Genomic DNA, 19,034 nt, shown 5'->3' with positions numbered 1-19,034 from the left:
TCCCGGTTTATTTTTTTTTAATGCAGCCATGCCATGGAAGAAACAGTAAGACTGCCAGGGCTGAAAAATACTTCTTTTGTTTTTTATGTTTCACAGAAGCAATTTCACAATAGAAATTAGTTTGGCAACAGGGTTTTAAAGGAAATAAAGAAATATATCTTAAAGGAACTTGCCACTCTACTTCTTTTTCTTTGAAGCATACCTGACAGTATAAGAATATAAAAGAAAACGAAGTTATACACACTGAGACATACTTCCTTCTAAGCAAAAGTGTATGAAAGAGGAACCCCCCCCCAAAAACAAACAAACCAAACAAACAAAAAAACCAACAAAAAACAAAACAATCACCTGATAATGCTCTCATTTAAAGTTCCTGCTATGAGATATTATCTCATTAAGAATAAAATTCGGAATAGGAATAAGATCTTCCAACTTATTTTTGTCTTATGCAATCTGTATTTTCTCATGAGTCTGTTTCACAGTTCTGGGAAATCTAAAGTGCCATTTGAAAAAATGCATCTCTTCACAGCTGCAAGATTTTTTAGATCTGAACCTAATGCTTCAAACATGTTCTACTTTATATTGCTTTTTAGTTTAAGAATAAGATGAAGATGTTTGTGACTTGGTGGGAGCAAATTAGTTTTAAATATGAAATTGACTTGTTTCAAGTAAAAATTTTACTCATTATTACAAGGCACAAGAATAAATAATGGTTGCTTTTGTTCTTCAAAAATTCCAGGATGAAATATTCTTAAATGAGTTTACGGACAGCTATTCCAGTTACCACTATCATAGTATAGATGCGCATTTTCATATTCTGGAATTCTTGATATTCTGTAATTTCCAAGAGTAAAATCACCAGAAAAACTTCAGATTGAGAAGCATCCTTGCAGTGCCCTCAAATAAAGTGTGTATTTATCAATAGATTTGCAAATCAACACAAACATCTCATTGTGCCCAGTTACTGCCTACCCTCACCCCCCTCTAGTTCTCTTCACTTTAAAGTATTTTTAGGATAAAAGATCAAAAGCAAAAAGCTGCCATACAAATGAAAAACTCACTAAGAAATGTAAAAAGCTAGCCCTGGTATGCAAGCTACCAAAATAATTATTATGTGCTTTGAGAAACACCTCTTTCTCAGTCTGCTTATTTTTTCTGATCATCAGAAAAGTTCAAATAAATGGTTTGTGACATTCCAGTAATGCAAATGTTATGGGAAAGCTAAAAAGGGTGACATATTTTTAATCAGTGCAATAAAGTGTTAGCACATGTTTATACTTCCACTAAACAGACTTTACTTTGTTCCTCTCTATTCTCCTTCAGTCACTTCTCTAGGATTGGGATTTATTATTCTAAGTTATACAATGATCTTTTGTTATAACACTCTGTAATTTAAGGATGAGCAGCAATTTTCAAGGATTCTCTTGATCACTTATTCTAAGAGAACTGATTTTGGCACCATGGCAAGAATGGTAAGAAAGTTCTTCCAAAGACAGATATGTTTTCCAAGCTATGAATCACAATAAGAAGAAGGAAAAACTATTTTTGCTTTGTGAAGCCAAGTGCAGAATCAACATTTCAAACCTTAAGCGTCAACAGCCTCAAAGCGATTTAAAGAGTATGGTTTAGGGATTTTTCATTTTTTAAAAATTTTCTGTCTTTTCCTCATTAATCATTTCCTCATTAATCCCTCTTGCCCAGAAAGACAATGACATACCAGGTACTTGCATGTAACTGAGCAAACTATGAAAACTACTTTATTCTTTTCCAAGATGTTTCCATTCTGTGACACAGTTATTGCCAATTTACATTTTTGCCAATCTGCACAACTCTATTCACTCTCAAAAGTGTGAATTTGGGAGCAAAACTTACAATTCCCAACAGAAATTACTTAGATTTGACCTGAAGGCAAGTATCAAGAAGACAAGCTCTCTCTAACCACAATCAATTCTCTTCTTGCACATAATAAGACAGTACCCAATTTTAATACTGATATTCCGAAAATTATAAGAGCAAAAGCCTTTGCAGAACACAGTGTAACTATGGCATCTTCCTGCAGTCTGAGTCTACTCTAATTGATGTCAATAGGGACTTCTTACAGTGAAGAAGATTATGTCCCAATAGTCAGATTTGGCTCAGTATTGCCTTCAGAAACCCTGGAGTCTGAGATGCAAAAGCTTTGAAGCTTTTTCAGCCTTTTCTGCTTGACAATCTCCTTTCTACACAGCACTTAAAAAGCACTGGAATTGTTAGAGCCCCAAAGCCAGCCTGTGAACTTTGGGAGCCAAAAATCCATGGCCTGCCAAACTATTAAAAAGTTCAATATAACTAATTCCATTATTTAACTTTAATAAGTTAATTTGCATGGAAAGAGAGGCATTTGCAAAGCAGCTTTTGTTCTGTTACATACTGTGATATAGTAGTATGTGGAAATATTGCTTCTAGTATTTTGCTATTTTGTGACACAGGAATGAACAGCAGCAGCCAGTGATTGTGTTTTTAGCCAAAAGACTAAGAGCAAATGCACTATCTTTGAAGACATTTGCTATAATGATGACTGATGAAATACTATGTGCTAATGGAAGAAATATTATAACAAATTCAAGACCAAAGTGGAAACATTGAAACACTACTTATGGAATTAAATACAGCTGGAAAGGTATATTGTTCTTCCCTAAGAGAAACTGCAAATTATCAAAAAATTAAAACAATACACTAGAACAAAATATTATAACTAAAAATGTTTCAGATAACAAAATAAAATATTTAGTTAAGAAACAGTCCCATAGCCCCTTACAAAAAATACTCTTCAACATTTTTGTTCTTCTTAAAGCACTGCAAAATAAATGAACTTCTGGAATCTCTACAGCATGTCATGGGAAACAATCTAAATTGAAAACTGGGTCTTTTGGAGCAGTCATGTGGGATATAAGGCACTTGAACTAATTCACGAGATATTTGGTGGTATTTCTAAGTTTTCTTTTTACTGGTGGGGGTGCGAGGAGGAAAGGAAAGAAGCACCAGAGAAAAATTCTGTATTTCTTTTTTCCTAGGAAGTCAAAAATTTTCAAATGGGAAATTGTAATTTTAAAAAATACTTAGTTCATGTAAGAGACAAAATTTCTATTGCAAAGCATTCTAGTCAAATAATACTCGGCCATTTCTGATATGTTGAAGCTTCTTTCTATTTACTACTTGATATTTAGTTCATTAAATAAAATTGCTATATTAAATTGTAATTTTATATCACATTAAAATCACATTTGTTAAGCAGCTGGTTTTATAGACATGATAGATGCATGAAGATAGACATGAAGATGCAAAAAACAAAAAAATAAAATAATTTCGTTCACAAAGAACAAAGTATTTTAAGGTTACTTTTCTAGTCAAAGTGATAACCAGTTCTCCTGAAACAAGCATAATTTTTTTCTCTGGTAACAAGGGACAGTTTGGATAGATCCTTTACCTACAGCCATGCAATCAAGTGATCCAGTAAAAAGTATATTCATTGTCTCACAGGCAATACAGAAATCAAATTCATTAAAAAAAAAAAAAACCCCAAAGGAAACTTAAGCTTTTTTTCCTCTCTGAGAGGAGCCTGCTTCCAGGCTCATGTCTGCCAAGTTCTCAGGACACACATGAAGAGGACCAGGTGCATAGACCAAAAAAAGTAGAAATTCCTTTCCCACTATGCCATCAAGGACTAGTCCTCACTGAGGAGACAAATAAAAGTTGCCCAGAAGGAATTTCAGCAGACTTCTTTATTTACATTTTTAAGCACATTAGGATTTCTGTATTGAAATTAAATACCTTTATGGTGTAAAAGATATGATTAACAACAAACTATTGATATCTAATGACTTAGAATTTTTTTTTCTCCTGTTTGAGACCACTGTATTAAGAGAAAGCTGACATTGGCTGTAGTCTTCAAAAAACCTTCCCAATCCAAATAGGAGATCTGCTCCCTTCTGTTGTAAAGCCGAATTCTGTGTTAAGTCTTGAAGAGCTTTTGTGACAAACAGAATTGGGTAAACCAGCAAATAAGGGAGGATCTGCTAAAAAGACAAAAACCAAACCAGAAAAAAACCAAGCTCCTATGCAATACATTGACATATTACCAAGTTACGCTGTTTACCAAATTGACATGAGCAAATTGCTAGAGATAAATGGGCAAACTGAGTTTCCTTCAGGTTTAGAAATTCAGTAAATTCTTCAATAATTGTGCCAAACCAAAGGTATAAATGCCTGGGCTTCTTTCCCACAGAGCAGGGAGCAGTACCAGCAGCCCAGCCTCCCACTGTGCACCTCGGCTGTTTGACAGGAGCTGCCACCGAGATGAGGAGGACAGCTTTTTTTTTTTTTTCCTCCTTTCAATTCCAGCCTTTCTTCACCTCCTCACTACAACTGCCAGCAAAAGGTGACAAATTACAGAACTGGATCGCTCGCCTAGCTAGAAGCCCTGCTAGACCACCCACAGCCCTGCTTGAGGCAATCCAGCAGCTGTCCATGTCAGCAGGCTGGATCACACCTAGGATGAGAAAGGAGCAGGTGCCAGCCACTAAATTCATGGAAGCAGTGTAATGTTATTGAGGGACACCAGCAGGGAACCACACTTAGTTTTACTTAACTACACCTTGGGGAAGAGGGATCAGTGTCCAACTGACATTTTATGGGCCAGATTTTCAGTTTGGTTTTAATGGGACTCCTCCCTCCTTTAATATCTTTTTATTCCCACATATACATTTGAAGACCTACAGTTATAACAAAGTAAGTAGACAATCACAGCCAAGTCCAGAGCATCAGTGAAACACCTTGGAATTTCAAGATCTTACATGCACTTATAAGGACTCAAGTATCCCCACATATCATAGAGTTCTGAAATCTTTTTAATCCCTTGCATCAGCACCTGGTACAACGCTGCTTGGGTAGATCTGGCAGCTACTCTCTGCTGCCCAAGCCCATTCTATATCCAGACACTTGTCAAACCTTACCAACATCTCCTGAAGAGACTAATCTTCCATCCATGCTCTGTGTTTACTTAGCATAAAAAGTTAAAATCACAACTTGCTGGAAAATGAGGTAGTGATCAATCTCTAATAATGTGGCCAAGAGTTGAAGTCTTAAATTCAAAACTACTTCAGACTATCATCTAACAGAACTACATCAAGAGCTCTGAATTGTTTATTTTGGTGAAAATATTAACTAAAAAACTACCAGCTTTTTATTAAGCCTTTTAAAACTCATTAGGGGAAGATCTTAACAATTTTAATTTTGAAGTCCAGTTGTACAAACTAACACAGAAAATGTTTCCACACAAGACCCAAAGTGTAGCATCCACTCCAAACCACTGATACTCCTTCTCCTTTGAGCATGTAGGGTAGAATACATCAGTTTCTTAGATCAAAACATAAAATTCTAGATCTTCTATATTGCTGGTTTAGCACCAAATGCACAATATATGATGTCCTGAAAAGATAATTTTCAGGATATTTTAGCATTACTTTGGAGCTAGGTACTTTATCTTAAGACTATTAGCTTTTCCTGTTATTGCTAATACATGAGTGACAATCTCCAGAAACAACCATTTAATCCCTGGTGTTTTGGCAAATAAATTTGTTCTGAGTGCACCACATTGGTTGTGCCCATAGACACAAAGGCATTTTTCTTGTGATTCTTTTTAGAACTTCATTTTCTGGCAAGAGCTCTCTGGATTTGCATATATCCAGCAGAAGAAAACCAAACCCAAAAGCCACACCTAAGAAAACCCACAGCTACCCACTACACCTTGACTTCAACAAAGGTGTGTGCTGCAAGACAATTACTGATATCCAGAAATCCATGCACATATGAGTATGGATATTGGGTATTTTGGAGAAATAAAAGATTAACAAAAAAATCTAGAGAACAAAGCAAAAGTCCTAACCTCTTAAAAATAGAAATGAAAACTGGAAGGAGATTAATTGACCTCTACAGTATTCAAACTGCTTGACTTATTGCTGTACACAGATAAGAGACAATGCTGAGCATCCATGACAAAAGTGTCCAAGAATAACTAAATAATTTACAGCGCTGAAAATGACAATAATTTGACTTTTATATAAAACAAGCAATTAGACTGCTCCAGATAAAAATAAAAGCAAAGCAAAATGACACCACAATCCATCCCTGGAAAAAAAAAAAAAACAAAAATCCCCACCCAAGTCACTGAATCAATGAATAAAACAATTCAAATCCAAACTAATAAAAATCAGTATATCTAGTAATAATACAGTAAAAAGTTTCAATTTAGGGTTTGCAGTAATTGAATTCTGGGAAAAACAAAGAAAGGAAAAGGCCACTCATATGTAAATAAGGAAGCTATTAACTAGTTAATATTTTTTTACTTTATACATTTTTGTTAAATTTGTGATAAGGGTTTGGTAGTTAGCATCACTCACTTCACAAATTCAGAAGTTTGTTCAACTAATACCATGTAAATGCTGTCCTACAATGAGTCATCAAAATTTGTTCTCATGTGCTGGGACATTCCTTAGAGAAAACTTAGAATAAACTTAAAATACTGATCCAACTAAAATACATATAAAGTCTTAAGCATAACTCCAAAGGAAGGTTATCTTCTAAGTAAAAATTTGGATTTAAATCCAGCAAATATTTGAGCAATGAGGTCATTAAACTACTAAGGGCAGCTGTTCAAATGCTCTAGGCAAAGTGACACAGTACCACACTCAAATGATGTGATCCCAAAATATTTGACTCTGTGAACACTGCACTTTAAGTTGATTAAAAAAAATAAGGAAAATTAAATTAAAAACTTACAATATTAAGCACAGAACAGCTTAATTGTTACAGGTTGTTATAACAGATTTGCCAAGTTTTGAAAAATCTTCCCAAAATTATAAACCAATCAAAACCCAAATGCAAATAGCAAAAGAAAAGCAGATCACTAAAAAGCACACAAAGAAAGCCTCACTTAGAAGACTATTTCAGGTGAACTTCATGATAGCATTAACTCTGAAGAGCAGAAGAGAATGCATGCAAAAGCATGATATTCAAGCTGTTGGTAGACAGTTTCCTCCACTAATAAAAAATGTTCAAAAACAATGAAAAAGGTAAAGGAATGTTATTCCCATAAATATACAAATATTTAACTAAACTAAGGTTGTTCTCTAGTTCTTGCTGCAATACTACAATTAATTCGGTCAGAAAATGAATGAAAGCAACCCAATTTTTCTTGCCATGCAACACAATCTCCACTGGTCTTACTATGAAAGACAAGTGACAGGAGCTTCTCATAATGGAGTTAATTTCCTCTAAACATTCTCATTTTGAATATGATTCAAAATACATATTATCATCAGTGGCATGGTTTTCCATACATATTGAGTGGAACAGAAGAGCTCAAGACAGAAATTTGTTCTCTTGTAACATGTGCATGGGCAAAACCAATTTCTACAGTAAGATTATCGAAAGGATAATGATGTCACAAGTGTTGTCCTTAAACTGTTAAGTCAGATTTCACTACTGCTTACTGCTAAAGTCAACAAAAACTACTGGAATACACTTTGTGATGTATCTGATTTTAGAGACTGTGAACATCATTGATTGCAACTAAAGCGAGTTCTAAGATTATACAAAACAAGAAAATAACAATTAGTTCCTGCAAATTCATTTGCAAGTACTCAATGAGTTGCTATCAATTAAAGAACAGTTAAACTTAGTTTGCAGAGCAAGTGTGTATATGAACACCACAAACTTAGATCACTTGGCTAAGGCACTGGAATTACAAAACAATCCCACTTCATTCATACATAACTTTTATCTCCATATAAAGTAAATGCTTTATAAAAGATAGCTTAATACTTCTAGGCCAGCAATGTTAAGAAAGCAAGCATGACCATTAACAAAGAAATCCCTGTATTGATTGCTCTGTCTGAAAATGTATGGCAAGTCTCAACAGAAATATTTCTTGTTCTAAAAAGCAACTAAAGGAATATACAAGTCATTTCATGGTCATGATCCATGATGTTTTGTAATTAGTTCCAACTTGAGAGACAGAAATACAAAAGAAAATAGATTAACCATTTCATCCTCTTGTGAATTACATGCAAGAAAATGCTAACTTTTCAATCGATATTTTCATGAAAATACTAAAGACTGACACGAAATCATGAGCCTATTGGGTAAAACCTGGATATAATGTCAGCCTTTTTTACTCTGAAGGCTTAACACATACTCAGAAATATGTAACTACAAAACTATAGTTGAAGTTTTTCTGACATAAAATAGAAATCAAGAGGTCATTCTATTCTCCCTAAGTAGACAACAACATATCTATTGATATTATGGTAGGAAATGTTATCATTTTCTATTTACCTCAGCTTAAAAAAACACTTCACATAAAAGAATGTGCAAACCCTACACTCACACACCCTTTACTATCCTCAGTGTATTGTAAAAGTAAGGTTACCTTGTCTGGAAGCTGTGGTTAAGAGGGCCAGAAAAATGTAGGTTTTCTGCTTTATTATAAAAACTATAGCAATTTCTTAACACAAACTCAAAGCCACGACATCTTTCTCAATTCAAGGGGTTAAAATATAATTCCCTGCTTCTTATTGTACGAGCTTTATGCTGAAGTCCCATAAAACCTTTCAAACAAGGGAGGGGGGGAAAAGGGACTGAAATGTATTTCAAAAATCGGCAGTAATTCACAGAATTTACTCAGCAGATTGGAAATTAGCAGATTCCTCTCAGCATAAAGAGAAATGGAACTGGAATAATATCAACTTTCTCCTTAACATGAAAACATTACAAAATAACCTTGAAAATTACACTTTACTAGAAGTCTCAGACAAGTTCCTTTAAGGGTTTCAGTTTCTGTAGGCTTTAATGTATTTCTCAGACAGCACATTCCACAATAATGCTGGTCATAATTATTTTTTCAAGCACTGCACTCACAGCATGCTTTGACACTACCCATGGCAACATACGTGACTAAATCCATACAAGAAACACCTGGGCAAAAATGTTCTGATTTTCACACTCCACTCAACATCACTACTGTACAACTGTATTTTGTGCATCTTGGAATAAAATTGTCTCTGTAGCCCCACTGATGTATTTGCCTGCAAGCTCCCTTGTCTGCTGAACTATAAAAGGTCACTAAATCACAAAATAAAAGGGAAGAAGTCAAGAGAAGAGTCTGTAGATTCAGCCACTGCCTCTAGGCCTCCTTCTGACCATGCATTACCTCCAGTGCTCCTGCTGACTTTTTGCCAGCTTCTCAATAGGTCTACCTGTCAAACAAATGCCTCCTGGAAAAATAAGGTGCCAGGCAGTCATTTTTCTTTAAAGTTATTGCTGCTGAATACATTAGTTCTGATACATAAAATGCTGTGAGCAGTGCTGTTTCCACAACTGGAGAGTATACTATGCTGAGAAAAATGTGAGTTTTTTTAAGAAATCCAACACTTCTGAATACAAAGGCTGTTGTTATACCCCTTCAAATTCTAAAATGTTATGCTCTTCATCTGACTCCTCCTCTGGAAGCAAATGAAGTTCTACTTTTGCTTAGATCTCCCACGATGACTATATTTCCCGCCTTCATCCACCACATGAGCACAGTACAGCAAGACTTTTTAATGAGAATACTTTAAAAACAACAGCCATAAACCCCAAAGAAGCAATAAAGGTCCAAAATATCACTCTAATGGAATTTAGGGAAAGTACCACCACTAGTTTATCCTCTGACAATATTTTTATGCCAACTGAAAAATACATGCTTTTTCATTACAGAGATGGAATGACATTAAGCAATCTTGCCAAAGCAAAAAGATAATCCCACATCATAATATGTAATTAAAACCACATGGTTCCCATAGGAACAGATCAGGAAAACAAATAACTTAGTGATGGACACAGCAGAAGAGCATGAACAGAACTGGGTAACTCAATGCTCAAGAAATGTTATCTTGGTTGTAGGAGCAAGGTTTCCAGAACTTCTAAATAGCATTTAGGTATTCTAACAGCCTTACTGCTAGAAAAAATGAGGTTATTTTATTTTTTTTAGAATTACCTCGCAAAATTCATTATATATGTGATGCAAAAAGAAAAAATTACAGATGTATTAAAACACATAGGCTAGAGAATTCACTTTGTAAATTTGTTTGAGGGTTTCTTTCCCCACAGATTCTTGTTCCTTCAGGCTGCTTTGCCAAAGGTATTCATTCAGGAAAATCAGTTCACACAATACTGTTCTGTATAGGATCTATTCTTCCATACAGGTCATATCTATTCAGCATGTGTCTGATCAATTGTGTACCCACTCTGTGGGCATAAATACATTATTTTCAGACATTCAGATGCATTCTGCAAGCATCATAATTAGCCAATACAGATTCATCTCAAAAAAGTACAGTTGATATTTGCTGAAATCCCAAGGAAATGTTCCAAGTTCACTCTCTGAAAATGATTTGGAGGAGGATGAGGATTGAGACCACTGAATTGACAGAGGAGGGACAGGACAAGTCCAGGACAATTTGGCTGTCATCTGTATTTCAATTTTATAATCAAGTCAGTCTCTCAACATTATTAAATTATTCTCTCACAGATTTCTTTTTAGTTTTAATAAAATAAAATGTGACACAAAGTTTAAAGAAAATGGGGGTATGTTGAATATTCTATTCATTACTTTATCTGTATTTATAAAATACTAGTAAAGGCTGAAAAATGCAAGTGAGTCTGCAGTTCATAAATTTTAGGGATTCTTTCCTGATGACATACCTTTGTCTGACAGAAGAGGAGCAGTAACTTTGTGAAATGAGTTATCCACTTGCATAGTTCTGCTACAAAGGCCAAACAGTACAGCAAGCCCTTCTCAGGAAATGTGAGCATTAGTATGCTTTTCAGACATTCAAGCCCTTCTGGGTCTGTGAACTTACCCTTCTTAGCTGGCTAGAAGCTTATTCAGCTCATCTTCTTCCTTCTGCCATGTTTTTCAGGTCACTCCTGATGAGAGGATAACAAAAGTTGCTTCTAACAACAGCAGCCACTCCAACATGAGCCAAACTGAAGCTGCCAGGTAGAGCCATCATAGAGAAGCAAGAGCAGGGATTGAAACTGGCAGTTTGACTTTTAAATGCTGCAATCTGCAGTAATTCTGAAAAGCTGAGCAGAGAGACAGAAAGTACAGTTCTCAGTATAAGCTGAGAAGAAAGATGGGACAGCGATAGAAGGTCTATTCCACACTAATTTTAATTCTTCTGGACTTCAGACTTAAAAATAAGAAACTTACCTATAAAACAACGAGGAAGCAATCATACATGCATCCTACAATAATAATCCTGCAATACAGTCCTTACAACTGCCAAGGCTGTGCTCAGTTGCTTCTTAGTCTGAAAGCGAGTCCAAGTTAATTCTCACCAACTCAAAATAAACTGACAGAACTGTACTCTGAATTCCAGACAGCCTCCAGTCAGTTTCAAATAATTTTAAATACTGCTATAAGGAATTATATTTCTCAGAACAGACACAAATCATCCAAGACCCATAAATAGCATATGAGGCAAGAACCAAAACTACTCAAAAACGGGGCTCAGGGCACCAAAAAGACAGAAAACTCAGAAGTAAATTTGCAGAACTAACTGCACAGCCAAATACCTTGGACTCCAGTTAGCAGAGAATTTCAACATCTGTTTTCATAAAGGATATGAAACGTGTCCCTAAATACTCTGAAAAACACTAGGCAAGACAACCAACATCAACTAAGGTAAACAGACTTATTCCACAACCCAAGGCTTGTTTAACTCCTCCTGAGTAAGTACTCCCCAAACAACCAAAAGAAACAAGAAAGAAAAAAGCTCAAACTATCACAATTTTCAGTCCTTCTTATTCATATATCAGCCCCAGTATGATTTAGGGAAAACTGAATTATTTTAACGAGCTGGAACTTTTATCTCTTTTATCTTCACTGGAACTCTTTTATCCCAGTAATTTTTAATGGAAGAACTAGGTTTAGAATTAAAGCAGAATTATCATTTACATCACTAAGATAGGAATCAATGCTGATGTTGGTTTGTACTAATCTGTTCCACTGATGAAGGGTAGTTACCTGAAGTGAATTCTCTCCCTGCCTGAATCAATAAATATATTAGAGGCACAAAAAAAAAGGTTTTAAGTAACAGGTAAAAAAATAAAATATTTTGAGGCAATTGGAAAAAATGAGCAAAACCATTCACTGTTAACATGTAAATAAAACATCCATTGAAACCAAGATTTGAATTTAAATAAGGAATTAGCCTTCAGTTTTGTGCATTATCTTAAACTCTCCATGTTCCCAGTCTAGGCCCAAATGATCAAAATGCTGGCTTTAGAACACTGTTTCTCCACTCCAGAAATTTCTTTTTTTCCATTTTTGTGTCAGTCAAAGCTAATTGAATCCCATTTTACCAATACTGCCAGCAATTAGAAACCACATTTTTCAGTGAATAAATGTCTTAAGAAAAAAGATGTCACTCAACTCTGTATGGAATTCTGGCTTCAAAATGTGAACCCCACACCAATGGGCACTTTCTCCCCAGCCCATCACATAGTAACCCACCCCTGCTCCCAGTTCAGGTCACACAAGCTATTCAGCACCTAATTTAATTTCTTCTCCCTTCTGGTAAACTTCACCCAAAATTAACTACAAGCAGGTCATTTGTTACACCTGTTAAGAGAGGGGCTTGGCCCAATCTCTCTCACATACTCTGGAGAAAGAAGCTTTTGAAATGCATGATAAAGTCAATGTATTTAGTTACCAGAATAAAGACACTCTCACTCAAAGAGATAAAAATAAGCAGGAAATTATCATCACTTTCACAAATCCACTTAAGATAGACATTCATAGTATTTAAATTGAGAAGTCAAAGACGACTAGACTAAGTATTTGTGAGTTTCTCTCATTTTCCTTAAATTTCACACCAAATATTACTTTAGAGTATTCCTGTTTAACTAAACTCTACAATAAACTGACTTCATTCATCTATGAGATTAATGCATTTCTTCATGCTGGAATGACCTCATGTCACTATTGTGTATTTAGTGATAAGAAGGTCTCATTCCAGCAATAAAGCCATGTGGAACACATTACTCAAAGGCCTATTAAGTATAAAGCATTCAGCATTTATTTACCACATCGAGGGAACAGAGTCCTTAAAAGGTTATTTAGACTATAGCACAGAGACTAAAATATATCCAGCGCCCCATTGATTTGACAGCCTGCCATAACTGTCTCATATACTCTTAATTAGAACACAATACACACACACACACACACTGTCTTCTGGGAAAACATTCCCAATTACAAAGAGCCACAAGAAGAACAGCACTGCTTTTGACAGCTGGAATGCACATATTGCCATAATCCTGCTGGATACCTACTGTAAGTGAAAGGTATGCATCTTCCTGAACCTACAGAAGGTAATGTCAGATTGAATAAAGTCAGTGTTGGAGGCACTTCCACCTGCATGACACCTTGATGACTCCAGCTTTTGCTGAGGGGGAGCAAAATTGTTTGCCATTTTTCTTTACCAATATAACTCATGCATCTATTTAAATTAGAAACAGGATCTGGGGGAAGAAAATGCTTTTCAAGTCTTCATCTCTATTGCAAATATAACAGCTCCACCTTGAGGCAGGACCCCGTGAATGTTAGCAGAAGGTGCAGCCAAGATGAAGATGTGATCAATATGCTGAAGCCAATATGCTGAAGATGCATATCAGCATACAGTGAGCCACAACCATCTGAAACATGGACTGACATCTCCCAGTGTCCCTTTCTGCTTATCTTCTTAGCATACAAGAAGGCATGTGTGCACATGATGCATGTGTTGGACAAATTTACTGAAGAAAAATTAAATATATATCAAATAAACATCAATTTGACAAAGCAGCTCCCAAGGATGACACAAGTCAAGCATAACATGGCCTGACAGGAATAGTCCTTCAGAAACAGGAATTACCCAGGCTTCTCTCTGAGTAGTGCACACAAAAATTTCAGACCACTAATTTTTTCATTATCGTATTCTTCCTAAATGAGGAGTAAAAAGATTTAACACATTTCAATGTTTCATTTAAATCACGATTCAAATATTCTGAGATAACAATTTCAATGCACTGCTAAGCATTGGAAGTAAGCAATCTGCTCTTCAAGTATTAATGACATTATTTATATTTAAATGGGTTATTTTAAAGACTTAAGTGCTAAATATCATCTTGCATGTTCTTCAGACTACTTCAGGAGTTTTATTTTTAATTTACAATGTATTTAGAACCTTTCTAATAAATCCAAATTATGTCAGTTAGATTGGCAAGTCCAGACAGACATAAAACCTGTGTTGCATTTAAATGGATGTTGATTAAGGTACTGAGATAGATTGGTAATAGCATGTATTATACATTTGCTTGAAGATGATCAGTGGGTGGAAACAGTATTTGCAGCAGGAAATCAGAGTAAGCTATACCTGTAGAACAAAATTATAACAGAATAATGAAAAAAAATCATTATAAATGGAGTTCGTGGATCTAAAGAGGGCACACAAATAGTCAACTTGAAAAAGACTGGAATTAGCCATTTGTGCTGGTTTTAGCTGAGATACAGTGAATTTTCTTCACAGTAGCTAATATGGGGCTGCATTTTGGATACCTGCTGAAAACACTGTGCACAATACAGGGATGCTTCAGTTATTGCTGAGCAGTGTGCACACCGAGCCAAAGCCTTTTCTATCACTCACACCACCCCACCAGCAAGGAGGCTGTGGGTGCACAAGAAGCTGGGAGGTGACACATTTGGGACAGCTGACCTAAACTGACCAAAGTCGTTATTTCATATCATCTGACATCACAGTCAGCATATGATGCTGGGGAAAGAAGGAACAGGAGGACATTTGGGGTGCTGGCACCTGATTTCCCAGGTAATCACTGCACTTAATGGAGCCCAGCTTTCCTGGAGACAGCTGAACACCTGCCTGCCCACAGGAAGTAGCAAACAAATCCCCTGTGCTCTGTGTGTGCACAGCTTTTGCTTTCCCTGTTAAACTCTATTTATCTCAACCCACGAGTTTTCGTACTCTTACCCTTCCAATTTTCTGCCCCCTTATTGCAGTGGGGGGAAAGGGGAAAAGTGGAAGTGGCTCTGTGGTGCTTAGCTGTTGGCCAGGGTTAAACCACAAGACAGCTCTAGCAAAAAAAAAAAACCAAAACAGAAAAATTACAGGGTGCTGACAGAAGGACAACTTTAAAAACATGTTAAGAAAGTCATTTTGCAGGTAAGAAATACAAGAGATGAAAAGAGGCTGAAATTTTGTCTTATTTAGGTGAATGGGAGTTCTGCCATCGAGACTTAAGAAAACAATCCCAGCCTTGGGATATGGGTATGACTCATTCTCTTTTATTCTCTCAAGTATATAGAAACTCATCATAACATTACCAGCATTGACAAGAGCTCTCCAAGGCTGGAAAAGTATTGCAAAACAATTGACCCAATTTATAAATTAATTTAATCCATTAACCACTGAAGACATGGAGGAACTTCATTAAAAAAGCCATTTTTGCTAGTTCCAAGATGACAGGAATATGAAAGAGTCTTTACAGTTGGATAAGAGGAGACAGTTCACTATTTTTTTTTTTCTTAAGTGAAAAGTAATTTAGAAATTGTATTTCAAATTTCTTAATCATTTCTTGCCCAAATTATGACTCTTCACAAAAAATACAGGGTAAGCCTCTTATTTTCTTTGACAAATTCCTTTGTTCAAAACTTTATTAGGGGAAACACAATGTTATCCTGATGTGAAAATGCAGCACAAAAATAAGCATTAGTTTGATTTTAAAATTCAGTCGGCATCTATAATTTGCAATGCAATCTCTTTTATGGCTTATTAAAATAAGTGTTAGTGAAACATAATTTTAATTCTATACAGCTGAACAGACTCATATATATTTATGACTGCAACAGATGTTTCTATGGGCTCATTTAGATTGCTTCTCCTTGCATTCCCCTCAGCTGATGAGGTGCCCTTCTATGTTACAAGGAATTCCTTTTACATCACAGTGCTACAGCTGGTTAAAAACACCATCTGCACTCATAAATGCCTGGATTGTATTTAGCCACAATATATAGAACTTGAGAATGCCTACTGAAAGCTGGAGATGAAGTTTTACATTATAGTCAATGGCATTTGCACACATTCAATTTTTATGTCCCTAAATACTGTTTATGTTGTCAAAATAACTCAAAGCAGGATTTTACCAGCATTTGTTTTGTGGTGGCCATTTGGACTGATACAAGATCAAACTATGATTTCACCTTTTTTTTTTTTTAATCAGTGTAGCTTACTTTTTTAAAGGGTACATCCTAAGCAAAAGAAAAGACTTTACTCACTTCAAATCCATCACTTAAAATCATTATTTTCAAAACCAGTTACACTGATAAATTCCAGTTATAAGAGCCAGTAATTCACATACACTCCATAATATTATTTACTGCCACAATACAGAGAAGGCCTAACACACACACTGGGCTCCCACTGCCTGGTAAAAAGCATTCACAGCTCATTTCTAGGAATAGGTTTTGGGAGCTCTGATCTTCACAAGGTTCAATTCAATCCACTGTTAAACATGAAACTGCCTCAGTATAGCCACTTATCCAAAACATACTAAAATCTATTACAACCTTCCTCTGTACCCACAAGATTCACTTCTATTAACTGCTTTAGTTCCTCTAACTAAAACAGAAATTATACATTTCTATTCCTTGACTGCATGAGTCCAAGCACTTGTTTTCTCACAGCATTTTCCTCCACCTCAAACTAACTTACTTTGGAAGCATTATAGCCAGTAAAATTACTTCTGCATCATTTCAATAAGGAAAAAAAAGTGTTTATATAAGCAGTTGCACTGAAACACTGTGGAAAATTTAAAATATTCATATTTTTAATTGATCTGATATTGATTTGCTATTGATCAAGAGACAGAAGTTCAATCTGTAGCCTGGAAACATTTTTACTCATATTTTAAGGAAGAAGCAACTCACCTAAGAAAGTTTTATATATATAATTTTACTCTCCTGCAAAGAGGTTGTTCAAGCAGTTATTCTCCAGTGACTTCCACCCTATCCTTTCAGGCATCAAAATTCAGCCACAAGAAAAGTGAGAAGCTAAGGAGTTTGCTGTAGAACACACAGTTTTCTAACCACCTGTAAAGATCACTCATGTCACAAGATATTTCCATGGTTTCAAACATTATTATGTTGTTAATCCTTTTGTAAATATCGCATCTGTTCTGCAGCTTCTGCATACAAAAAAGTGCCAGACTTTAAATATAATAATTAAGGAAAAAATTAAATTCAATTGTTCTTCTATTCAAATGCAATACTGAATCCTTTCAAAGCTATTTTTTGGACTCCCAGGTCTGTATTTCACAGGTTTAATTCACCAGAGTTAAGATTATCAGCAAGGCCAAACTTTACTTCTATAAACTAAGAATTTTGAAAACACAACACATGGATGATTTGATGATTCACCTTTGTAACACTAGTCAGTTTAAAGAAAACACATGCCTGAACTTACAGCTTCTAGAAGTCCTATTACACCTCTGGTAGAAAATAATGTAATTACCACAGACAAATGCAACTTTAGAAGGATAGAAGAACCCTCAGTTTTGTTTGTTGTTTTTTGCAACCTGCATGGGTAGAACCTTGATCTACCTTTGCAGGGAGTATTGTTGAAGAAGGGTCAACAATATATTGTATACCGAAGAGTCAGTTTTGCACTACTGAATTAAACGGGAGTACTAGTCTGTCAAATTAAAAGGACTGCATTTTCTATCCTGTTCCACTAACAAGAGACTTTATAAATCAAAAACATGACATGTACAAGCAGAAGGAATAAATATTTATTAATAAGGCATTTTCTTTCTATCATTCAGAAATTACTCACAGCCATAGCAACATTCTTTTGGTTTACATTTGTTTAATACCAGACTTGAATTTGGAAATCTTTATAGGAAGAGAAATTTATTTTAATAATTAAACGTTTTTTTAAAAAATTAAAGAAAGCTTCTCCAGAAGTTTTTTAGTGGTTTATTTGTTACAAAGTGCTGCACTTGAGGTAACTTCTAAGTCAATCCAGAATCTTAGAGCTGGGCTTTGGTCACTGCTGTCATTCACTTGAGCTACAGGATTTAGTGTCAAGTCATGAAGGGAGAAGAAAACAACTATCACATCTGTTTGAAGTTACACACCTCAGCAAAATGTGTCCTCAGACTGGGAATTACAGTAGTTTTGTTAATTCTAAGAGTCTGATGTACTTGAATAAGTACTATTGGTGAATAAGTGTCTGACAAGGCTATCAAAACAAAGCAGAGCTAACATTAACATTTACAGTGGTGTCAAGATGTTGAGTCTACTTGTCAGATGGTAGTCTTGGCTAAGATGGATGCCTAAAACAAATCTACTTATTCCCCAACCCCTTTTTAAGGAGGCGAAACAATGCAACAGTTTCTTTCTGGACCTGCCAACAGACTGAATAAAACTCTAAGTCTTACACAGTAAACCAAAAACTTAATTATGTCACAATGAAGACTTAGGTTCCAATCACTGAAAATAACATGTCACATTTCATGAGGACTTTCCCATCTATTCTCAAAGTCCTGAACATCTCTTTGTTTGGTGCATTTCCTTTTAAATTTAGCAGAATGCTGCTGCAGAATTAGAATGGGAGACCAACCTTATTTTCAGATTTCTAACTGATTTCACTATAGGAAAGTGCAGTAAAAACAAACCAGAAATTCTGCTTGCAGAATTTGTCTCATTAACTCCAGATTTAAATGTGGTGTTAATTAGTCAAATTTCTGAAGGGTTTTGAAATACAAAAATAAGATTAAAAAAAATCAGAAAATAAGGTCTTCTGAAAAGAACTACTGTAATATAAAAATATCTTGGTCTAATATACTGCATTTAAAACAGTATTAAAATATTAATATTAAAAATACAGCACTATTTA

At 35.3% G+C, this 19,034-nt stretch overlaps 1 long non-coding RNA gene across 1 annotated transcript in view; it reads right to left on the bottom strand.

The window, feature by feature from the left end:
• The window catches only part of LOC146438188 (uncharacterized), a 77,527-nt gene extending 66,374 nt beyond the window's left edge, over positions 1-11,153 (bottom strand). The window contains exon 1 of the long non-coding RNA XR_014852030.1: positions 10,938-11,153. This is a non-coding gene — a long non-coding RNA (uncharacterized LOC146438188). The remainder of the gene's footprint in view (positions 1-10,937) is intronic.
• Positions 11,154-19,034: the final 7,881 nt, after the last annotated feature.

This window comes from Lichenostomus cassidix, chromosome 4 (genome assembly GCF_008360975.1).
Source record: "Lichenostomus cassidix isolate B80296 chromosome 4, HeHo_3.0, whole genome shotgun sequence".
NCBI lineage: Eukaryota > Metazoa > Chordata > Aves > Passeriformes > Meliphagidae > Lichenostomus > Lichenostomus cassidix.
Note: the sequence above shows the minus strand (reverse complement) of the source record. Positions and strands in the feature narration are given on the sequence as shown.